The sequence below is a fragment of the Cetorhinus maximus genome, chromosome 5 (assembly GCF_964194155.1).
Source record: "Cetorhinus maximus chromosome 5, sCetMax3.hap1.1, whole genome shotgun sequence".
NCBI classification, from domain to species: domain Eukaryota; kingdom Metazoa; phylum Chordata; class Chondrichthyes; order Lamniformes; family Cetorhinidae; genus Cetorhinus; species Cetorhinus maximus.
Genome location: NC_135883.1, coordinates 64,914,175 through 64,939,729, shown reverse-complemented (window position 1 = coordinate 64,939,729; position 25,555 = coordinate 64,914,175). Strand labels below are relative to the sequence as shown.

Genomic DNA, 25,555 nt, shown 5'->3' with positions numbered 1-25,555 from the left:
TGGGGAAGGGATAGCACAGTGTACAATGGGCCATTTCAACTGCCAATAGGAGAAATAAATACAAAGGCAGATGCAAGGAGAGAATCTAGTCCATAGTGTTGTGTGGCACTGCCATCATGCCAGATGGGATATATTTCAAACAGATCCAGCAACTCAAATCTGGGCAACCATGAGGTACCTTGGGCCATCAGCTGCAGCAGAATTGTGCTCAACCACAATTTCTAACCTCATGGCCTGGCATATCCCCTGCTCTACCATTAACCATCCAGCCGGGGGATCAACCCTGGTTCAATGAAGAGTACAGAAGGGGATACCAGCAGCAGCACCGGGCATACCTAAAAATTAGGTGTCAACCTAGCTACAACACAGGACTACTTGCATGCCAAACAGCGGAAGCAGCATGCGATAGACAAGCGATCCCACAGCCAATGGATCAGATCTAAGCTCTACAGTCCTGCCACATCCAGCGAATGGTGGTGGACAATTAAACAACTAATGGGAGGAGTTGGCTCCACAAATAACCCCATCCTCAATGACAGGGGAGCACAGCATATTAGTGCAAAAGACAAGGCAGAAGCATTTGCAACAATCTCCAGCCGGAAATGTCGAGTGGATGATCCATCTTGGCCTCCCCCGGAGGTCCCCAGCATCACAGATGCCAGTCTTCAACTAACTCAATTCACTCCACGTGCTGTCAAGAAACGGCTGAAGGCACTGGATACTGCAAAAGCTATGGGCCCTGACAACATTCCAGCAATAGTACTAAAGGCTTGTGTTCCAGAACTTGCCACGGTCCTAGCCAAGCTGTTCCAGTACAGCTACAACACTGACATCTCCCCAGCAATGTAAAAAAGTTGCCCAGCTATGTCCTGTATACAGATAGCAAGACAAATCCAACCTGACCAATTACCACCCCATCAGTCTACTCTCAATCATCAGTAAAGTGATGGGAGGGGTTGTCAACAGTGATATGAAGCTGCACTTACTCAGCAATAACTGCTCATTGATGCTCAGTTTGGTTTCTACCAGGGCCACTCAGCTCCTGATCTCATTACAGCCTTGGTTAAACATGGACAAAAGAGCTCCTGAGGTGAGGTGAGAGTGAGTGCCCTTGACACCAAGGCAACATTTGGCAGAGTGTGGATCAAGGAGCCCTAGCAAAACTGAGTCAATGGGAATCAGGGGGAAAATTCTCCACTGGTTGGAGTAATGCCTAGCACAAAGGAAGATGGTTGCACTTGTTGGAGGTCAATCATCTCAACCCTGATACATCACTGCAGGAGTTCCTCAGAGTAGTGTCCCAGGCCCAACCATCTTCAGCTGCTTAATCAATTACCTTCCCTCCATCATAAGGTCAGAAATGGGGATGTTCGCTGATGATTGCACAATGTTCAGCACCATTTGTGATTCTACAGATGCTGAAGCAGTCCATGCCAATATGCAGCAAGGCCTGGACAGATAAATGGCAAGTAAAATTTGCATCACACAAGTGCCAGGCAACGACCATCTCCAAGAGCAGAGAATCTAACCATCTCCCATTAAAATTCAATGGCATTACAATCGCCATATCCCCCATGATCAACATCCTGGGAGTTACCATTGACCAGAAACTGAACTGGACCAGCCATATAAACACTGTGACTACAAGAGCAGGTCAGATGCTGGGAATTGTGTAGTGAATAACTCACCCCCTGACTCCCCAAAGTCTCTCTACCATCTACAAAGCATAAGTCAGGAGTGTGATGGAATACTCTCCATTTGCCTGGATGAGTACAGCTCCAACAACACTCAAGAAGCTTGACATCATCCAGGACAAAGCAGCCCACTTTACTGGCACCCCATCCACCACCTTCAATATTCCTACCACCGCCAATGCACATTGGCAGCAGTGTATACTGTCATGATAATAGTTGATTGTGGTAGTGGACTCCAGTATTAGATACTATACGGTACTCTCCTAGATATGGGGTCACCTGACCTAGGAGTTGAAGGTCAGATAGCACATGTTGGAACCAGTCTTGATAGAATTCAGTTACTGCAGATGTGTGTTTATGTTAGAAAAAGGTGTTATCAATAAAGTTAGCTCAGCTACAATGTCAAAGGCCTGTGTGCATCATTGATGCAAAAAATAAGACATGGTGTCAGAAGTAAACTAAATGCAACATTGGAGGTTCTGAAACCACGAACAGGGCTCAGTTTGGAGGGAAATCTCACCGAAAAATGGAGGAGGTTCCAACAACGATTCAAGCTGTCCCTCACTGCAATGGGCAGTGATAAAAAAGACCCCAAGTACAGTCTTCCATCTTTCTTCACATAGCAGGGGAAGAAGCCCTCGAAGTGTATAAAATATTCACATTTAAAAGTGATGAGAAGCGAAATGGCTTGAAAGAAATTATGCAAAAATTCGAAGCCTACTACAGCCCTAAGAAAAACATCACGTATGAAAGATACTGATTTTTTTACGTGCACGCAAGGCAGTGGCAACATTAGTCAGTACGTAACTCAGCTGAGAAAATGAGCTAAATCGTGTGAATTTGGAGAGCTTGAAGAATCACTCATCTGAGATAGAATACTTTGCGGAATCACAAATGACACTCAGAATGGCTTTTGAGAGAAGTTGATCTTACGCTGGAGAAAGCGATAAATATCTGCAGAGCGGCAGAGTCAACAAAATGCCAGATTAAAGAGATGATGGAAGATGATAAGCCGCACACGGTCAAGCAGTTGGATGCAGTGAAACAGAAACAGCCCCGGGAAAGAACAAGTAGGCAGTCTGAGCGTAAGAAGAACAAAACTGCTATTAAAACATTTAAATGCAACTGATGTGGAACAGAGCATTTACCATGTAGCCTACCGAAAGCAGTGTAAGGACTGAGATAAACTAAATCACTTCACTAAGATGTATAAATCAAAAAAAGTGCACACGATTACAGATAATAACACAGACACTGAAACTGAACTTTTCATTGGTGCAGTAACAAAAGAAGGCGAATGGAAGGTTGATTTAAAAATTGCCAACATGATGGTGAATTTCAAGCTTAACAGGTGCACAAGCAAATGTCATTCCCATAAGCCTGTATCGTAAGATAAGCAAAGAAAAACAGCTAACTAAAAGTGAAGCTCTTTACTTATACAGATGAAAAAATTTGCTGTAGAAAGCAAGTTCACACTTAAAGTGAACTACAAACAACAGTCTCAAGCACTTCCATTCATAGTGGTGAAAACTGATGCAAAACCAATTCTTGGTCTCAAAGCTTGTGAAAACCTGAACTTAATCAAGAGAATAATGATTGTCACCACTGATGGCACCCTGAGTGAGTATAAACATGTGTTCCAGGGGATTGGCTGCCTAAAAGGAGAACACGCCATCAAGATTGACAAAACTGTGACACTCAAAATACACCCGCCCAGGAAAATACCAATAATGCTGAGAGAGCGACTGAAAGCAGAGTTGGGCAGAATGGAGAAATTTCACATTATCAAGAAAATTAAGGAACCGACAAAGTGGGTTAATCCAATTGTAATTGTAGTAAAATCAGATGGGAATCTGTGAGTCTGTCTAGGTCCCAGAGACATAAACCAGGCAGTACAAAGAGAGCATTACCAGGTGCCCACAGTAGAAGAGATCACGTGTAAACTAGCCAATGCTAAATACTTTTCAGTCTCGGATGCCAGTTCTGGAATCCTGCTGTTGTCACAGGAATCACAGGAGAACCAAGGTCTTACATAGTGCAGACTCCAAATAGACAACAGTAAAGAAGAAACCAGAAATTCTTACAGAAAACAGATGAACCGCAACCCTGCTCTGAACCAGAAAGTGTAGCTGAAGATCAAAAAACAGAATGCACCAGTGAAGCAACAGATAACCAGACAAAGCCTGAGAATCTTGAAAACTATCCAAGGGGTGGTAGTGACACAGAGCTGGAGAAGGCCCCTTGTCCTTCAAAATCATCTCTGTCACCATTCAGAACATCCAATGGAAGAATTGTGAAAAAACCACAGAGGTACAGAGATGAGTAAAAGACAAAACAGACTGATCGAAACAGTGAGAAAGAACAGGTAAGAGACTTTGTGCACTTGAATTGTATAAAAACTTTTTTTAAAGAAGGGAAATGTCATGATAATAGTTGATTGTGGCAGTGGACTCCAATATTAAATACTATACGGTACTCTGTACTAGATAGGGGGTCACCTGACCTGGGGGTTGAAAATCAGATAGAACATGTTGGAACCTGTCTTGATAGAATTCAGTTACTGCAGATGTGTGTTTATGTTAGAAAAATGTGTTATCAATAAAGTTAGCTCAGCTACAATTTCAACGGCCATGTGCATCATTGAAACAATAATCAAGACATGTACTGCAGCAATCTCCTTCGATAGCACCTTCCAAACCCACAACCTCTACCACCTAGGACAAAGGCAGCAGATGCATGGGAACACCACCACCTGCAAGTTCCCCTTCAGATCACTCACCGCCCTGACTTGGAACTATATCACCATTCCTTCACTGTTGCTGGGTCAAAATCCTAACAGCACTGTAGGTGTTCCTACAACACATGGACTGTAGCGGTTCAAGAAGGCAGCTCACCACCACCTTCTCAGGGGCAATTAGGTTTGGGCAATAAATGCTGCCCTAGGCAGCGACACTCACAGCCCTTGAAAGAATCAAAAAGTTGCAATTTCACATAACCGTGAGATTTTGAAACGATCGAGTGAAAGCAGCCCAGCAGTCAATGGAACCCTAAGTGACAATTACTGCTACATTTTGATGAACATGGATTTTCAAATCATGTAACATTTTACTTCCACAATTTTCCTCTTAGCATACTCATCCTCTTGAAACCAGTAACAGAGTTATGAAAAATGAAGTCATATCTTGACATTCTTAAGAGTTTCAGGTAAGGGATTTATTAATGCAAGTACAGATCACTTACCCTGAGGTATCCTTGAGAGACATGAAATACTGACTTTCCACTGGGCACAACTTGTGTGGCATTATATCTAAAAATCATAAGCTTTCTTCAGAGTGATGAAGAAAAAGCTGCAGGACACATGACTACACATTTTTTTTTCCTGACAGGGGAAAGAGCCTTCTGAAGCAGAGACTTCTGCTCCACTCCTTCCCAACTCCAATTTAAAAGCAAATATAAAAGCTTATGGCTACTGCTGTACATCAATAGACTTTGCTCCACACGCAAACAAGAAAACAAAGTTTTCAAAGCATATTTGGCCTTCAAACAGTTCAGATTTGTTTTGAAATGCACACCATCTTTGCACTGGAGAATAATTACTCTATTTCGCAAAGGTAAAAGCTTCTGCACATAATGTGAAGAGCCCTTCTGTTACACAATGCATTAGCCACACAAACCAGTACAAAATCCCAACTAGAATTGCTGCTCAGACTGCATTACCCTCGGTCTGTTCAAAAGGTTGTTGGCAAAGGAAAAATGATCCTTTACTACAGGGGACAGACAGAGGATAAATAGTTTGAGAATTTTGGCTGCACTTCCCCACCACCCCCCCCAAACAGATCCATGGTGAAAAAGATTTTGATCAGCCTTTGCTGTAAGGTTGCGCAGTATTGTTATTTCAACAGAATATAATTGGTAGAAAAGAGCTGATTTGAGGTACTTATTTGCTGTAATACAGCATCAACAGAATGATTGAGACATAAAACATAACCCGAATTCATCACTATGTTGCATTTTATTTTTAAAAGCAATGGTGCTTCTAGATACAACATACAGGAGCTAAGCTCCACAACTTCAAGTATTTGAATCTTAGTAGCTTCAAACACCACCTTGCCCAAACGATGTACCTTTAAACCACGATTCGAGGACTCGAGAGAGAATTTCATCATCACCACTCCTTTAACACATTAATTATATATTCACGTTATACTTATGTTAAATATTCTTCGAAACTATTGCTGGTGCAGCAGATGAGACATCAGCCTTACAATTCTACAACCTGGGTTGAAAACCACATCAAATTGATGGGATGAAAATCTCCTCTGCCTATTGGATAAGGCTTGATGTGAAATGAGTTTAACTACCTCATTCCAGTTTCTAATATGCTCCGTCAATAATTGGTGAAGTCACTCAGACATACCTGAAGATGACTGATATGGAAAAAGCATGTTTTTCCTTTGGGAATTAACATTAAGTCATATTGTTACACAAGGAAGAGTGAGGGAGCTTTGCTTTGCATCCACCTGCGTGATGCCAGATGTATGTTTAATGCTGAAACTGTAATAAGGTGTTCCATTCTCTACACTGATACTCCTCAACATGCGAGAGCAAACCCAAGGGAAACAGTGTGAAAGAACAACAAGTAAAAGCAGGAGACCTGGTGGCAGAGAGGCGGTGGGAGCGTTAAATGATAGTCAAAGGGTGAGCTGAATGCAGAAAACTAAGAAATTCAAGCGATGTCACTGCTGTTTTATTAAATTGTACTTGTTTCACTGAAGCTCACTTGATGCTAGGTTCCATTGTGTTTTAGATTTATAGATATAATTTCCAGAGCATTTAGTTAACTTTTTACTATAGGTCATTGGCTTAGGCATCAATTTCTTCGGTTTTGTTTTAAAAGAGTCCAGTATCAAGTGTTTTAGTTGTCAGAATCTCAGTGATGTAGAGATCAGTGGACTGATTATTGTGGTGGGCCACATTGCATGCACATCCTATTCTTTGTGGGAACTCCCATAAACTTCATAAATCCTGGAAAAACACATGTTCAGGAAGTGCCACCAGTGGCTCAAGATCAAGCTTTGCATTTCAGAGCTTAAGGAATGGATGGAGTAACTGCAGCAAATCCAGAAGTTTGTGTGTTTCCTTGAACTTGCACTCCAGAGACTGGTCACACCACAGCTATCAAAGGTGCAGGGGGTGAAGGAGTGGGTAACTAACAGAGAGTAGCAGGAAGTCATGGGTAGTGCAAGAACCCCCACCGCAAGCCAATGGCATTCCCTAACCAGTTTTTAGTTTTGAATACCAGGAGGGTGATGACTCAGAGCAATACACTATGAATCAAATTCCCATCACGACAGTAGATATGACTACACAGAGGAAAAAGGTTAAATATGTAGTAGTCATCAGGGAAGCAATGGTTGGGAACAAGTTCAGGCTTTTCTGTAAATGCTGTCTCCCTCGTGGCCAGGATGAAAGGTATCACTGAGCAGATACATTTGCAAGGAGAAGGGGAACCGCCAGAAGTCATGGTCCATGTTGGAATCAATAACACAGGAAGAAAATGTGTTGAGGTCTTTCAGGCAGAGATTCAAGAACTAGGAAAAATATTTAAAAAACAGAACCTCAAAAGATAGCAATCTCAAGATTGCTTCCAATGCCTACTAAATGCTACTAAATATAGAAACAGGGAGACCGTGCAGATAAATGCGAGGTTGGAGAAATGGTGCAGGAGGGAGGGTTTCAGGTTCTTGGGGTATTGAAATTGGTTCTGGGGAAGGGACACCAGTACAAAAGATGGACAGGTTGCACCTGAACAAAGACAGGACCAAGGTTAACAAGTTAACAAGTGCTGTTGAGGGTTTAAACTCACCAGAAAATAGCAGAAAGGAGCAGAGATGAGATCAAAAGACAGAGATATAAACAGCATGCAAATTTGAAATATCTCAAAAATTGGTGGAGCCAGATTGAGGAAAATAGCAAGTGACCAATGAGGTATTAAACTGAACGCCTGTCAATGTCCATTGCGTAACTAATAAGGTTGATGAGTTGAAGGCACAAATTGCTACATGGGATTATGACATGGGTGCACTATCAGAGGTATGACAAAAAACAAAACCAGGAACTGGTCAGTAGTATTCCTGGTCACCAAGTATTCAGGAATGATAAAGGACAAAAAAAGAGGAGGAGGAGGTAGTGCAGCAGTATCAATTAAGGATGATGTTACAGTTCTAAATTGAAAGCATTTATTAGGAAGAATATAGGAAGAATAAAAAAGCTTATTATCTAAATGGTGAGAGATTGCAGAGCTCTGAGATTCAGAGAGATCTGGGTGTCCTAGTGCATGAATCACAAAAGATAACTATGCAGGTAGAGCAAGTAATTAGGAAGGCTAATAGAATGTTATCATTTATTGAGAGGGGAATTGATTACAAAAGTAGGGAGGTTATGTTTCAGATGTACAAAGCATTGGTGAGGCCACATCTGGAGTATTGTGTACAGCACTGGCCTCCTTATTTAAAGAAAGATGTAAATGCGTTAGAAGCAGTTCAGAGATTTACTAGACTAATACCAGGAATGGGCGGGTTGTCTTATGAGGAAAGACTGGACAGGTTAGGCTTGTATCCACTGGAATTTAGAAGAATGAGAAGCTACTTAATTGAAATGTTTAAAAACCTGAGCGGTCTTGACAAGGTGGATGTGGAGAGGATGTTTCCTCTTGTGGGAGAATTTAGAACCAAAGGTCACTGTTTAAAAATAAGGGGTCATTCATTTAAGACAGAGATGAGGAAAAAAAATTTCTCTCAAGGAGTTGAGTGTCTTTGGAACTCTCTTCCTTGAAAGGCAGCGGAAGCAGAGTCTTTGAAAATTTTTAAGACACAGCTGGATAGATTCTTGATTAACGGGGGGTGGGGGGGTGAAAGGTTATCGGGGGTAGGCAGGAATATAGGGCTGAGGTTACATTCAGATCAGCCAAGATCTTATTGAATGGCAGAGCAGGCCCGAGGGGCCAAGTAATACTGGGACTCTTAAACTACCCAACTAAGAAAAACATAGCACCAAGGGGAGGAATTTCTGACACATGCACAGGAGAATTTTCCCAAACAATATTTTCCCAGTCCAGCAAGGAAGGAGGCAATGTTGGATGTGGTTCTGCAGAATGAAGTCCGGCAAGTAGAGCGACCACAACATTATTTGGTTTAAAGTAATTACGGAAAGAGGCCAGAAGATATTGACAGTAAAACATGCTCAACTGGGGAAAGAGCTAACTTCTGTGCTTTATGAAGGGACCAAGCACAGGCAGATTGGAAAAGGTGATTTCAGGGCAAAGCAGTAACAGAGGGCATTCAGCAAAGAGACAGTTTCGGTGCAAACTACCAGTATGCATATTTCTTTGAAAGGGAAAAGTTAGGGCATCCAAAGTCCATGCACTGGAAATAATACAGGAAATAAATGTTAAAACGAGGCGGCTTATGAAAATATCAAGAGGAAGATTTAGTTAATGACCAGAAAGATCATGGAATGTATAGCGGAAATTAAAAACATTAATGCAGGAGGCAGAGGAAAGTTATAAAAAGATGATTAGCACCATTACATGTTTATAAAAGGTTTTAAGATTCAATTTAACGTTTAGCAAGTTAGCTCAGGAGAAGATTGGGCCTAATAAGGACAAAAAGGCAAGGGCATGGATATAGTACTAAATGAGTACTTTGCATATGTCTTCACAAAGGGAGTGGATGCGATGTAGATTATTCAAGAAGACAAGTCATGGATGGGAAAGTGTCAAAGAATAGGTCGTATAGAGATTAGCATTGCTAGAACTTGATAAACCAGTTGGTCCAAATGGAATGCATCCCAGGTTGCTCAAAGAAACTAAGCCCAGGTTGCTCAAAGAAACTAAGGGAGAAATAGCAGAGACATTATTCATAATCTTTCAATCCTTATGGGATACAGGAGTAGTGTTGGAGCACTGAGAGGTGTTAATGGTACACAATGCAAGAAAGGACAGAGAATTAAACCAGGAAACTACAGACCAGCCAGCCAATGGTGGGAGAGTTATTGGAAATCATCAGGGGCAAAATAAACTTTCATTTGGAAAGACAGTGAGTACTTTGCAAAAGCAAAATACTGCGGATGCGCGAAACCTGAAATAAAAACAAAAGAGCTGGAAAATCGCAGCAATTCAGGCAGCATCATATGGAGAGAAACAGAGTTAACGTTTTCAGTCAATGACCTTTGATCAGAACAGAGTACTTTGCATCTGTCTTTACCAAGGATGATAGAGCTGCCCAAGTCATGGTGAAAGTGGATACAGTTGAGATACTTGATTGGTTTAAAATTGATAAGGAGACATTAAATAGGCTACCTGTACTTAAAAGCTGATAAGTCACCAAGACCAGATGTGATACATCCAAGGATACAGAGGGAAGTAAGGGTGGAAATTGCAGAGGCGCTGGGAGGTGTCAGCTGTGGCTCAGTTCATAGCACCCTTGCCTTTGAATCAGAGGGTTGTGGGTTCATGTCCCACTCCTGGAAACCAAGAACTGTGATTGCACTCGAAAGAGTTGCAATCTGTGACTGCTGATAACTCAAAAAAAAAAACAATAATTTTTCTCGGCCTTTTGGCTAAGATCAAGTGTTGCAGGGGCGACACCATGGTCCTGCCATGGCAAGGTCGGGATGGAAGGGCGATAACCAATCGCAATCCAAATCTATACCGTGGGTTACCTATCACCGTCCGAGTCACGGTGAACCACAGCGAAGGAGGATCACCTATGGATCGGGGCTTCTTCACCAGGAGGATCCTGTTGAAGGCGTGCGGCTTCCAAGCTACGGAGATCTTCACCCTGCACGACTCCCGCAAAGGCGGTTATTTTGACGTCACGTTCAAGCGGGTGGCAGACTGCGTCCGGCTCCTGAGGGTGTTCGAGGAGAAGAGAGACCTGCCGGAGATGAAGATCCTGACGGCGGAGCCGCACTTCTCTCTGCCGTTGCAACGGGAACGTGAGGTGATGGTGCATGTGTACAACCCTTTCGTCCCTGTCGCCGACGTGGTCACCTTCCTCACCAGGTACTTTGATAAGGTGGGGAGCGGCACCGAGATTCGAGACGACTTGGGGATCTGGACAGGCAAACGCCTGTTTAAGGTCACGCTAAAGACCGATGGTAAGGGAGCCATTTTCCACCCTCCCTCCAGTTTCGCTATCGGGGGAAACCGGGGCTACCTGGTCTACGCTGGGCAACCCAAGCATTGTCGCTCATGCGGCAAGGCTGGTCATGTGGCGGCCAACTGCAGCGCCTCCCTCTGCAAGATCTGCAAACAGGAAGGGCACCAGACAAAAGACTGCAAACAGGCCAAGTGCTGCAACCTGTGTGGCGAGGCAAGTCACCTCTACAGGACCTGCCCCAAACGCTGCCGTACTTACGCACAGGCAGCCAAAGCCGACCAGGGGGAAGCAGAAGAAATGTTCCGTGTCACTCCAACCACCAAGGCCCCCAGGGAGCTCAACGGGACAAAGGAGGACACAGAGAGAGACAAGGTGGAGAAAGAGATTGAGGCAACAGAGAGCCAATCAACAGCACTACCCCCTGAACCTTCCAGTCCTCAGGACAGCGAATCAATGGAGGAGGAGGCAGCAGTGGAAAAGCAGCAGGGGGAGTGGCGGACGGTGAAGAACAAGAAAAGTAAGAGGGAGCGAAGAAGAAGCAAAGGCGTTTCCCAGAGAAGCGGCAAGAGGCGTCTCCCATCCGACACGGATGACAAGGGCAGCAGCTCTTCGGATGAGGAAGTGCCAGAGCGGCACCGACAGAAGAGGCGGCAAAGCTCCAGGGCGTTGGAGGACGAGACACCCGAGCTCCAGAAAATTGGAGACAACAAGGAGACCAGCGCACCCCAACTTTGCCTGCAACCTGAGGAGGCCAGTGCACCACAGCCCCTGGAATCTGGGAGCAGTGAGGCAATCATCGCACCCCAGCTCCAGGAAGCCGGGAACAGCAACACCCCAGAGGGGGTGAGTTTTGGAGAAGCTTCTCCAGCAAAGGTCATCTCAAAACCCGCTCTCTACGTGAACCTCCAGATGCCACTGGAGCAGAACACGGCCAAGGAGATCTACCTAAGCCCATCCAAAGTGAAGGAATTTGAGCTCACTACGGGTATGAAGGAGCAGACTAAAGGTCTGGGACTCTCAGAGACAGTGGGTTTGGTAGGAGAATAAATGCTTTAAAATGGGTTTAAAGATTGTATCCATAAATGTGCGTAGCATTAAATCTACTACGCGATGTGTTGCGACCTTGGACTACCTAGCCAAGGTCAAAGCTGACCTGTTGTTTCTGCAGGAGTGTGCGATACCGCACCTCAGCTCCTACAGGCAATGGTCACGATGGTGGTCCCACGGGCCATCGATCTGGTCGGGCGGAAACGACTCTCGTTCCTCCGGCCTGGGTATTCTGCTGCGGGGAGGCAACTTCACCGTCTCCGAGGTCAAGGAGGTGGTGGGCGGGCGACTCCTCGTAGCAGACGTAATGTACAAGAACGCTCCACTCCGGTTAATTAACGTGTATGGCCCGGCACAAGGGGCTGAGCGGCTGGAGGTTTTTCAGCAGCTCCCACTGCTGCTGGCGACCTCCAGGCCGGTCATTCTGGGCGGGGACTTCAACTGCATCATCGATGCGGCTGGACGATCCGGCAGGGCCGGAAGCAGATTGGACGCTACGTCCAGATCCCTGATGGAAACAGTTAAGGATGCCAAGCTGCACGACGTCTTCAGCAACCCTGCAGACGGAGCGCAGCGTAGATACACCTGGTCGCGGCCAGACGGGTCCATTCGTTCCAGGATAGACTTCCTGTTTGTGTCCCGTGCATTCACAGTCAGATCCACCGAGGTCAAGCCGGTGTTCTTCTCTGACCACTGCCTCCTACTGGCGGACTGCCACTTGGAGGAAGACCTGAGGGTGGGCAGGGGGGCATGGAAGCTAAATGTGCAACTGCTGACCCCAGAGAACATTGAGGAGCTCAAGAGGGATTACAAAGGTTGGAGAACCGTGAAACCCCTCTTTGAGTCCCTGACACACTGGTGGGAAGTGATCAAGGGAAGCATCAAGAGGTTTTTCATCCGCAAAGGCACCCAGAAAGCTAGAAAGGAACAGAGGGAAATGTCCCGACTCCAGGAAAAGATGCAGAATCTGCTCCGGCTGCAGTCGATGGGGGTCGATGTCAAGGAGGAGCTCCAAGAGGTGAAGGGCCAGCAAGCCTCGCACTTTGCCTCGGAGGCCTCCAAGATCATCTTCCGTTCCAGAGTCCGCTCCGTGGAGCAGGATGAGACGTGCTCACGTTTCTTCTTCCAAAAGGTACACAGAGAGCGCTCTGTGATCAGCAGCCTGAAGGAAGAAGACGGCTCAGTAAAGTCATCACGGTCCGACATTCTGAGGATCAGCAAATCCTTTTATGCCGGACTGTATGACGTGAAGCCCACGGACAGCACGGCCTCCCAGTCCTTCCTGTCCTCTATCACGGAGGTCTTAGACCACAGTACGCGGGAGAGCCTAGACAAACCGCTAACTCCTGACGAACTGACTAAGGCCCTCGAGTCCTTCGAGAAGAGTAAAACCCCCGGAAGCGACGGCCTGCCGGCGGAGTTGTATTCGGCTCTGTGGGACTTGATCGGCCCAGACCTGCTAGAAGTGTACGAGAGTATGCTCCTGGCCGGCAGCATGTCAGAATCCATGAGGAAAGGCATCATCACCCTCATCTACAAGCACAAGGGGGAAAGGGAGGAAATTAGAAATTGGCGACCCATTTCACTGTTGAATGTGGACTATAAGATTCTGTCCAAGGTCATCGCCAACCGGGTCAAATCCGCTCTGGAATTGGTGATTCACCCTGACCAGACCTGCTCTGTGCCAGGCAGGAAGATCTCTGACAGCCTGGTGCTGCTCAGGGATACGATTGCCTATGTACAGGACAGGGGTGTGGATACCTGCCTCATCAGCTTGGATCAGGAGAAGGCCTTTGACAGAATATCGCACACCTACATGGGGGATGTGCTCTCCAAAATGGGCTTTGGGGAGGGAATTCGAAATTGGATCCAACTGCTCTACACTAACATCAGTAGCGCAGTCTCAATCAATGGGTGGGAAACAGATAGCTTTCCGATCAAATCTGGAGTCAGGCAGGGCTGTCCTCTCTCGCCTGTCCTTTTCGTGTGCTGCATAGAACCCTTTGCCGAGTCCATCAGGAAGGATCCGGGCATAAGAGGAGTGACGATCCCAGGCAGTGGAGGCACTCAGGTAAAAGCCTCCCTGTACATGGACGACGTCGCCGTTTTCTGCTCGGATCCGCTGTCGGTGCGCAGACTGATGCACGTCTGCGACCAGTTCGAACTGGCCTCGGGAGCCAAGGTAAATCGTGGGAAGAGCGAGGCCATGTTCTTTGGGAACTGGGCTGACCGATCCTTTGTCCCCTTCACTGTCAGGGCTGACGGCCTGAAGGTGCTGGGGATATGGTTCGGAGGGACCGGGGCATGCGTTAGAAACTGGAAGGAGCGAGTGGCTATGGTGAAAAGGAAACTGGGCATGTGGGAGCGACGCTCCCTCTCCATTGCGGGTAAGAACCTGGTCATCAGGTGTGAGGTACTCTCGCTGTTGCTGTACGTGGCGCAGGTCTGGCCCATTCCACACTCCTGCGCGATGGCGATCACTCGAGCCATCTTCCGCTTTATCTGGAGGTCGAAAATGGATCGTGTCTGCAGGGACGCGATGTACAAGCCTCTAGATAAAGGGGGAAAAAACGTGCCCAACATCGCCCTCATACTGATGGCCACCTTTGTGTGTGGCTGCATCAAGCGGTGCGTAGACCCTCAGTACGCAAACACCAAGTGTCACTACGTGCTGAGGTTCTACCTGTCCCCGGTGTTGCGAAGGATGGGTCTGGCCACGCTGCCGCGGAACGCTCCAAGTAGTTGGACCGTGCCGTACCACCTGTCCCTGGTGGAAAAATTTATGCAGAAAAACACCTTTGACCACAAGTCCATCAGGCAGTGGTCAGCACGTAACGTCCTAGAGGCCCTGAGGGAAAAGGAGAGGGTGGACCCTGTGGGATGGTTCCCCGAGCAGACTGTCAAAGTCATTTGGCAGAATGCCTCATCGCCAGAACTTTCCAACAAGCACCAAGACGTAGCTTGGCTGGTGGTGAGAAAGGCCCTCCCCATCAGATCCTTCCTACACGCCAGGAGTCTCACCCCCTCTGCACGTTGCCCTCGAGGTGGCTGTGGTGGGGAAGAGACCGTTGTTCACCTCCTTGTGGATTGTGCCTTTGCAAAGAAAGTCTGGAGAGAGATGCAGTGGTTGCTGTCGAGGTTCATCCCGAGCAGTTCTGTGACACAGGACTCTGTGCTCTACGGGCTGTTCCCAGGGACACACACCGAGACAAACATCGACTGCAGCTGGAGGATCATCAACTCGGTGAAAGACGCGCTTTGGTCTGCCCGAAACTTGTTGGTCTTCCAGCACAAAGAGTTGTCCCCGACCGATTGTTGCGGACTGGCACAATCCAAAGTCCAGGACTACGTGCTGAGGGACGCACTAAAGCTTGGGGCAGCTGCCGCAAAGGCGCAATGGGGAAGGGTCGCTGTCTAAGACCTTTCTACCACAGCGCACCGAGAGACTGGGAACTGTTTAGAGCCCCTCGGGCTGTACAGATCAAAATGAAAGGCTGTAAATGATTGTAATATTGTTTGTACTGATGCACCTGGTGATACATTTTGTAAAAGTTTAACCTGGATTGTACCCTTGTAATGTTGTTTTTGAAATGGTTTTGAATGTGATTGAAGATTTTTTATGAATAAAGTATATTTTTACAAAAAAAAAAAAAAAATAATTTTCCAATCCTACTTAGATATATGGGTGCTGCCAGTGGACTGGAGAATTGCAAATGTTACATCCTTGTTTGAAAAAGGTGCAAGGATAAGCCCAGCATCAACAGGCCTTGGTGGTGGGAAGCTTTTAAACAATAATTCAGGACAAAATTAATAGTCACTTGACTTGTGTAGGGCAAAATGGTGTTTAACTAACTTGCTCGAGTTTTTTGATGAGATAAAGGAGAGGGTTGATGAAGGTAATGCTCTTGGTGTGGTGTACATGGACTTCCAAAAAGCATTTGGAAGTGCCACACTAAAGACATGTGAGCAAAGTTATAGCTCATGGAATAAAAAGGACAGTAGCAACATGGATACAATTTTGGCTGAGTGACAGGATTAGTGGCAAATGGTTATTTTTTGGATTAGGAGGAAGCTGATAGTGAGGTTCCTCAGAGGTCAGTGTTAGGGCCCCTGCTCTTCTTGATATATATTAATGACCTAGACCTGGGTGTACAGGGCACAATTTCAAAATTTGTGGATGATAGGAAACCTAGAAGTATTCTGAACTGAGAAGTATGAAGTGATTCATTTTGGTAGGAAGAATGGAGAAAAGCATTGTTTAATAAAGGATACAGTTCTAAAGGGGAGAGCAGCAGTATGTATACAGAATTAGCTTTATGATAGGAAGCAAAGGATGATGGTGGATGGATGTTTGTAAGGCTGGAAGGCTGGATGCAGGAGCAGAGGGACCTGGGGGTAAATGTACACAAATCATTGAAGGTGGCACGGCACAGTCAGAAAATCAAAGGCAAGATCCTGGGCTTTATAAATAAGGGCATACAGTACAAAAACAAGGAAGTTATGAAAAACCTGTATAAAACACTGGTTCGGCCTCAAGTGGAGTATTACATATAGTTCTGGGCACCGCACTTATGGAAGGATGTGAAGGCATGAGAGAGGGTGCAGAAAATATTCACGAGAATGAAGCACCTCAACCCTGAAACCAATTACCTGGACAGGTTGGAGAAGCTGGGTCTGTTCTCCTTGGAAAAGAGAAAGTTGAGAGGAGATTTGATAGAGGTATTCAAAATTATGAAGGGGTTTGGACAGAGTAGACAGGGAGAAACTGTTCCCACTTGTGGAAGAATCAAGAGCCAGAAGGCTCAGTTTAAGGTAATTGGCAAAAGAAGCCATAGCAACATAAGGAATTTTTTTAAAATGCAGCAAGTGGTTAGGATTGGGAACATAATGCTCGAGAGTGTGGTGGAGGCAGTTTCAATCATGGCTTTCAAGAGAGAATTAGATTATCTGAAGAGGAAAAATTTTCAGGATCACAGGGAAAACAGAGTGTCTGGCACTACGTAAACTTTTCTTGCAGAGAGGCAGCACAGACACAATGGGCCAAATGGCCTCCTTCTGTGCTGTAACAATTCTATGATTCCTTGCCATGGGCTAATCAAGGAGAGCCTGCATGAATTTGCTAACAGCAAATCCTCTCTGGCCAAGTTAACTGAATTCTTTGGTGAAGTAACAGAGAAAGTTGGTCATGGTAGTGCTGTAGATGTTGGATACACCAATTTCTGTAAAGCATTCAACTAAGTGCCACATGGGAGTCTAATCCAGAACATGGAAACCCATGGAATTAAGGAGAGAGCGGCAGTATGCATACAGAATTAGCTTCATGACAGGAAGCAAAGGATGATGGTGGATGAATGTTTGTGAGGCTGGAAGGCGGTTTGCAGTAGGCTCCTCCAAGGGTTCATTTTGGGTCCATTACTCTTTTTTCTTATACATGACCTAATCCTGGGTGTGGCAAGCAGCATTCTAAACTTTGCAAATGCTAAAAAAAAATTGGCAAAGTAGTAGATAGTGATGAGGATAGTTATAGGCTTCAAGATAACAGACAGTATAGTGAAATAGGCAGAAGCATGGCAAATGGCAGTTAATGCCGAGAAGTATGAAATAATGCACTTTGGGTGAACCAATCTGGAAAGACAGTATACTTTAAATGGCATGATTACATATACACAAGTCCTTACAGGTGGCAGGGCAAGTTGATAAAGTGATTTAAATTTTTTTTTAAATGGATTACTTGGGTGCATTGATTTAGAGCATAAAAGCAAAGAGGTCATGTGAAAACTTTATAAATGACTGGTTCTTCCTCAACAGGGAGTATTGTGCACAATTCTGGGCATCACAATTCAGGAAAGGCCAAGAAAGGTTACAAAAAAAAGGGTTCACCAGGATGTCACCAGGGATGAGGGACTTCAGCTATGACGAGATGTTGGAAAAGTTACAACTATTCTCTTTGTAACAGTGAAGGTTAAGGGGTGACCAGGTAGGGGTTTTCAAGATGACAAAAAGGTTTGATACAGCAAAAATAGCACCTCTGGTGAGTGGGTCAATAACTAGAGGTCAAAGATTGAAACTCAAAAGATCTAGAGATGAGATGAGGTGAAACATTTTCACTCAATGCTGTACCTGAAAAGGAGATGGGATCTGATTCCATAAATAATTTTGAAAGGAGTTGGACAGATATTTGTTACTGGTGAACTTACAAGGTTATGGACAAAAGGCAGGGATGGGGAAGTAACTACAAGTGGTCTTTCAAAGAGGCAGCACAGCACGCTGGGCCAAATGGCCTACTTCTGTGCTATAAGTTTCTATTCTTCCAGCATGGTGAGTATAAAAGAGTTAAAGGAGGATTAATACATTCTGAGAACAAAGAAACTGGTTTGGCTTAATTGTCAAACCAGTTGTAAACAAGCCTAATATATAAAGTTGTCTGATCGAGACAAGTTGACCAAGTTTCTCAACATTTTTTTCAAATCAATATGATTGTTTGACCCAACTTTCCTAAATGCCGACAAAGCTCCTCAAGAAATAATTGCTTAAATAAAGCTTAGAATTGGATGAAAAATAGGCTGAAAGAAAGTAAAGGGAACAGATATTTGTCAGAGGAGCTTTGGTGAGTAGAGAGACATAGGGAGTTGAGTGGAATGCCTTTGGAATCAGTGCTGGGATCTGACCGTTTCTAGTCTCTATTAATTTGAACTCAGAACTGCACAGAAGCTTTGACACAGAAACAGACCATTTGACCCAGTTGGTCCATGTTGAGATTTATCTTCCACACAAGCGAGAGTCCTAATTGCATGCACATGGCCTGGTAACATATCGCTTTATCCCCCTTTCCTCCAACTACCTCACTAATTTATTCATAAATGTTGACAGGGTTTTTGCTTCAGTCACTAACTCTGGTGAAAATCAATCCTAGTTGATTATGCTCACAATTGATATCAATGAACAAAACAATCACAGATGATACTGAATACAGACAGGAACAACAAACTGGTAGAAAGAATGATTCCACAATTACACTGCAGATGGTGCAAAAGTAAGCAATGATGGTGTTCAGTGTTCAAAGTATCTGATCATTCAGGAAAACAAACTGGTCATAGGGTCTGTGCATTTAACAGTCATGAACCTGATCCCGAAGCAGCAGGGAATTAAGTTACGAGGAAGGAAGGACCAGACAGCTGTAAACTTGAAGGGGTCATTAATACCTTATATAATCATAATAATGGTACAAATAAACAAAAGTCAAAGCATGAATTCAGCACAAGTTAGGATTGTAGAGTGAGGAGCTATAGCTAAAATTATGTGATTTAGGCCAGATGTTTGGAAGCACTTCCCCACACAATATTTGCTTTCCAGATGGAGCTGTGAAAGCGAAAACCTTCAAGCTAGTCAAGAATCAGTCAGTTGGCATAATGTGAGTAGGGGGGTTTATTTCCTGATCAAAATAGGCTGAATAGCTCATTTGAATTGATCAGGAGAACATCAAAATCTTTTTGTTTGAGTGAAAGACCCTTCCTGCATAAAGCTATTTTTTAAATGACTCTCAGAAGCAGTCACCTACATCTAATATGAGTTAAGGCAGTGGTTTAAAGCCAACAATCCCTTCAATTTTGGTATTCTGTCCAAAACTGGTCCAAAGGAGAAGAAACAAGAGTAAAGGTACTAGTTGTTACACTGTGCTGCACAACACAAAGGAGTCAAAACACTTTCAGAAAATAAATTCAGTTTGAGGGCACTAACTTTTTTGGGCAATAAATGGTCACATGGCATCATCAACAAAGATAAATCAAATAAATATCTTGGTTCTTTAAAACTTGTGCACTTCCCATTAAGAACTTCAACAACAACCCAACCAAAAATACTTTAAAACAGTGCCAAAACAGCACATTCACAAAAGTTGTCTTGCCTCACCAACATCAGCTCCAATTCCTCCTCCAAGAATAACCCAACAGACCGGCATTTTCCCCACTTTGTGTAACTACCTACTGATTCATGTTTCAGGAAGACTGGTGCTGTTTACCACTGTTTGGTTCAGACCAGTGTCAATAAAGTACAGCATTTTTAATCAGAGCTCTGCTTCAGCTGCAATCCTTCATGAATCCACAAGAGAGACTTAGCATCATCAAGGGGCTCCCTATAAATTGTCAATAGCACATTTGCTTTCAAGCTCAGAGTTACTGTCAGCTAGAGCACCTAGGATCACACACTCTGTGCACAGCTTGCTGCTGAACTCACCTCCTCTGCTTTACACTGCAATTGCCGCCCACTCCCCTCCCCTCTCATTCATCACCCACTACAATACCAGCCTAGACACTCCATCCCACAGAAAATCTTTTAAGGGTGACTTTAGTACAATAGTGAGAGAGGCCTCAGTTCTAAAGATCAAGAATTAGTTTGGATAGAGATAAGAAAGAGCAAAACTAAGAGATCACTTGTGGGAGTAGCTTACAGGCCTCCTAACAGTAACTTCACTGTAGGACGGGATATACCAGAAGAAATAATGGGGACTTGAAAGGTACGGCAATAATCAAGGGTGATTTTAATCTACATATAGATTGGATGAATCAGATCAGCAAAGGTAGCATGGAACATGAGCTCAGAGTGTTTTCAGGACAATTTTTTTAGAGCAGAATGTTCTAGAGCCAGCCAGAGAGCAGGCTATACTGGACCTGGTAGTGTGCAATGAAGCAGGTTTAATTAATTAAATTTTAGTAAAGGAGCCTCTAGGAGCAATGATCATAACATGAATTGTTATAATTGAATTCGTATTCAGTATGAGGGAGGAAAAGGTGAGAAGCATGGCTCTCAAACTAATGTCTTAAAGTTAAATAAAGGCAATTACAATGGAGGTCAGAGTTGGCAAAAGTGAACTGGGGAAATAGGTTAAAAGGTAGGAGGGTAAAGAAACAGTGGCAGACATTTAATGAGATATTCCATAACTCTCAGCAAAGTTACACTTCCAGTGAGAAAGAAAGACTATAGGGGAAGGATGTACCATCTGTGGCTAACTAAGGAAGTTAAAGATAGTATCAAATTGAAAGAAAAAGCAAAGGTTAGTGGTAGATCAGAAGACTGGACAAAGTTTAGAAATTAGCAAAGAATGCCTAAAAAACTAATAAAGGAGGGAGAAATTAGAGAATGAGAGAAAGCTAGCTAGAAATATGAAAACAAATAGTAAGAGCTTCTATTTAGTATTTAGATAGGAAAAGAGTTACTAAAAGTGAGCGTTGATTCCTTAGAGAGTGAGACTGGAAATTAACAATGGGACACAAGATGGTAGAAGCAATAAACAGGTATTTTGCATCCGTCTTCACTGTAGAAGATCCAAAAAGTACAAGAATCCTCGAAAATCAAGAGGTAAAGGGGAGGCAGGAGCTTAAAACAATCACAATCACTAAGGAAAGGGTATTGGGAAAATTATTAGAACTAAAAGTTAACAAGCCCCCTGGGACCTGATGGCTTTCATTCTAGGTTATTAAAAGAAGTGGCTGCAGAGATCGTAGGTGGATTGCTTGTGAACTTCCAAAATTCTGGAAAAGTCCCAGTGGATTGGAAGATCACTAATGTAACACCTCTATTCAGGAAAAGAGGGAGACAGAAATCAGAAAACTATAGGTTAGTTAGCCTAACCTCTGTCATAGGAAAAATGCTAGAATCCATTATTAAGGAAGTAATAGCAGGATAGTTAGAAAAACATATTACAATCAGGCAGAGTCAACATGGTTTTTCAAAAGGCAAATCATGTTCGACTAATTTATTAGATTTCTTTGAGGAAGTCACAAGCAACATGGATAAAGGGGAACCTGATGGTGTGGTGCATTCGGATTTCCAAAAGGCATTCGACAAGGTGCCACATCATAAAATATGAGCTCATGGTGTAGGGGATAACATATCAGAATGGATAGACAATTGGTTAGCTAACAAGAAACAGAAAGTAAGGATAAAAGGGTATTTTTCAGGTTAGCAAGCTGTTAACAGTGAAATGCCACAGGGATCAATGCTGGGCCCTCAGCTATTTACAATCCATATCAATGACTTGGATGAAGGGACTGAATGTATGGTTGCTAAATTTGCTGATGTCACAAAGACAGGTGGAAAGTAAGTTATGAAGAGGACATAAGGAGATTACAGAGGGATATAGACAGGTTAAGTGAGTGGGCAAAAATTTGGCAGATGGAGAATAATGTGGGGAAATGTGAACTTGCCCACTTTTGCAGGAAGAATGGAAAGCAGAATACTAATTAAATGGAGAGAGATTGCAGAATTCTGCGGTACAGAGGGAACTGGGTGACCTGGTACATGAATCGCAAAACATTGGTATGCAGGTACAGCAAGTGGTTAGAAATGCAAATGAATGGTGGTATTTATTGGGGGATGGAACATATAAACAGGGAAGTAATGCTACAGTTGTGCAGGGCATTGGTGAGGCCACATTTGGAGTTGTAAGAAATTGGGGTCTTTAATAAGCAGATATCTTCTGCATTTTATAGGATTTTCTAAGCAGCATTGATTGCCTCTCTTTCTAAACGCTTTGACCTCTGAACAGTCTTCAGGAACAGCAAGGTCACTTAGCCCAAGCTGCCTTTTTCAGATTCCCGAGTTGTTAGATGGAGTCCTGTGCACCCTCTTATCCTCCAAAAGAGCAAGATATGACCCTTAGCAAGATGTAAACCAAAAAACTGACCTCGAGTGGGGTGACGCATGGGGGTGGGAGGGTAACCACTCTGATGTTTTGAGTATCTGTCCTGTATCCATTGGTCAGAGTAGTTAGATGATTGCCACTGGGTAAGCTACCAGCCCCCAAAAAACGGTATATAGATTGGTGTCATACTGGTGGTAGTGGGCTGAGGTGGCAGTGCTCGTTGGGCAGCTGACTTCTTCAGATGGAAGATAGACCAGAGGAGGAGGAGGAAGATCGAGAGAAGGGTTTCCTAACACTTCAACTAGAGAGCAGAATGCTGTTCTCACAAGCTGTTACGGGTCATATTCCTTTCTCTGTCTAATTAGTTAAATGTATCATATCTAAACTGTTGCTTAATAAACTTTCAATATTATATACGAATAGTCGATTGCCTATTTAGGTATCTGTGGTCCTGAACCCAGAAATCTTACAAATTGTTTTATTTTGAAGAATTGCCGAATGGAGACAGGAAATTAATAAACGTACGCTTTGTCTAACCTGCAAAGCAACACACTGCTTTTAATAAAATCCATCTCCTGCATTGTCACATGCTCACCGTAGATGTCCTCTAGGTAAAACTGGTTTATATATTTTATCCAACTTCCAATGGACAATGTAGCCACAGCACAAAACAGCTCAAATGTTGCAAATTTAAAAAGTTGTGTTATTAGACCTGCTATGCCCCAAGTGTTTTAAGACCAAGATATGAATGAATGGTTGCTAAATTTGCTGATGTAACAAAGATGGGTGGAAAATAAGTTATGAAGAGGACATAAGGAGGTTACAGAGGGTTATAGATAGGTTACGTGAGTGGGCAAAAAATTGGCAGGCTCATTGCTTCAGCATTGCACAGTATTTACTCAATATATCCAAGAAATAAACATTTTTACACTATTGAAGAATACAAAATCAGCACTTCTTAGCTCTAAAATCCTGCAATCTACACTTTATAATCCTACTTAAAACAAAACTGCAATGAAACAGAACTTAATTTTGTATTCAGTTTCAGGATGTGGGCACCATTGGAAAAGCTTGCATTTATTGCCTAGCTGCTCTTAAGAAGATGGCAGTTCACCTTCTTCTTGGACTACCACGGTCCAAGTGCTAAAAATTCTCCTACAATGTTATTAGGTCGGGAATTCCAGGATTTTCACCCAGCAGCAGACATCCAATATAAAATGGTGAGCAAATGGTGGCTTATCCAATTGAGTCCCTAGTCAATGGCAACATCCAGGATGATGACAGTTTGGGACTTGGCTATTGCTATGTCATTGAATATCATGGGGAAGTGGTTAGTCAGTCTCTTGTTGGGGTTGATTAATGTCTGGTCTTTATTTGGCATGAATAATATTTGCCACTTAGTAGCCCAAGTTGCATGTTGTCCAGGTCCAGCTGTATGTGGGCCTGAGCAATCAGCAAACAGCCCCACTTCTAACCTTTGGAAAGGTCATTGATGAAACAGCCGAAGATCATAGGGCAGAATTTTACCCTTGGCGTGCGGGCTCAGCGGGGGCGATCGGGAAACCGACCGCCACCTGCAATTGGCACCGCACCACAATTTCACACTGGTAAGCCAATTAAGGCCCACCCAGCATGGAACAGGAATGGCAGCGCTCAGCACTGCCTGTGCGGGCAGGGGGAGGGCAGCCAGCGGGCTGAGCACAAACTTCGCACACGCGCTCGAGTGCACACTCCATAACCTGTCTGTCACATGAGCAGGAACATGCTTTTAATTCAACTGTAAAACTTTTATTTGAATTTTATTTGCTTTAGGAAACCTCATCCCGCCCGTGGATGAGGTTTCCCAAAAAGGGCAAAAGCCGCTTGACCTTTTCACCTGCCCGCCAACCATAAGGTTGGACGGGCAGCGTAAATTTGAATTTAATTACTTTTTAATGGCCTTAACAGGCCTTTTAATTGTCAGTGGGCACCAAGCCAACCACAGCGCACGCCCGCCGAATGAAATATCGCGGGACTGTGCGATGACGTCTCGCCCAACGTCATCGTGCGTCATTTTACGCTCGGCCGGGTCAGGTGCGTGCCCGCCCACCCGCCCACCGAGCTCAGTATTCTGCCCATAGAATCACAGTCATAGAATGAATTAGCACAGCAGTAGGCCATTCAGTCAGTCACATTAATGGCTGGCTCTCAGCAATAGCAACTCAGCTCACTCCCTCATCTTATCTCCAAGATTTTTTTCTCTTCAGGTAATTATCCAATGCTATTTTGAAAGCCCCAGTTGAACCTGCCTCTGCCACACTCTCAGGCAATGCATTCCAGATCCTAACCACTCGCAGCATGAAGAAGATTTTCTTCATGTCGCCATCATCAATCACCTTAAATCTGTGCCCTCTGGTTCTTGATCCTTCTGCCAATGGAAACAGTTTCTCTCTATCCATTCTGTCCAGATTCATGATTTTAAACACCTCTATCAAATCTCCTTTCAACCTTTCTTCTCTAATCTATCCACATAATTGAAGTCCCCCATTCATGGAGCCATTCTTGTAAATCTGCACCTACCCTAATGCCTTCCCATCCTTCCCAAATGTGATATATTGAATTGAACACAATGCTTTAGTTGAGGTCAAACCAACATTTTATAAAAGGTTCATCATAGCTTCCTACCTTTTGTACTTTATGCCCTTATTTATAAGGCCCAGGATCCCATATGCCTTATTAACCAATCTCTCAACCTGCCCCAGCATCTTCAATGATTTGTGCACATATGTCCAAGGTCCCTCTGCTCCTGCATCCAACAATGGTTGAGCCTAGGACACTGCCCTGAAAAAGTTCTGCCACATTTTCCGGGGGCAGAGATTATTCACCTCCAACAACCACAACCGTCTTCCTTTGTAGTAGATACAAGTCCAGCCAGTGGAGAAATTTCCCCCAATTTCCATTGACTTCAGTTTCATTAGGGTTCCCTGATGCCACAATTAGTCAAATACTGCCTTGGTGACAAAAGCAGTCACTTT

At 44.1% G+C, this 25,555-nt stretch overlaps 1 protein-coding gene and 1 long non-coding RNA gene across 3 annotated transcripts in view; one reads left to right on the top strand and one right to left on the bottom strand.

The window, feature by feature from the left end:
- Window positions 1-25,555, top strand: part of LOC144680686 (uncharacterized) — a 462,270-nt gene that overhangs the window by 335,964 nt on the left and 100,751 nt on the right. The window lies entirely within an intron of this gene.
- lrrc1 (leucine rich repeat containing 1) overlaps window positions 1-25,555 on the bottom strand; it is a 155,517-nt gene that overhangs the window by 99,143 nt on the left and 30,819 nt on the right. The window lies entirely within an intron of this gene.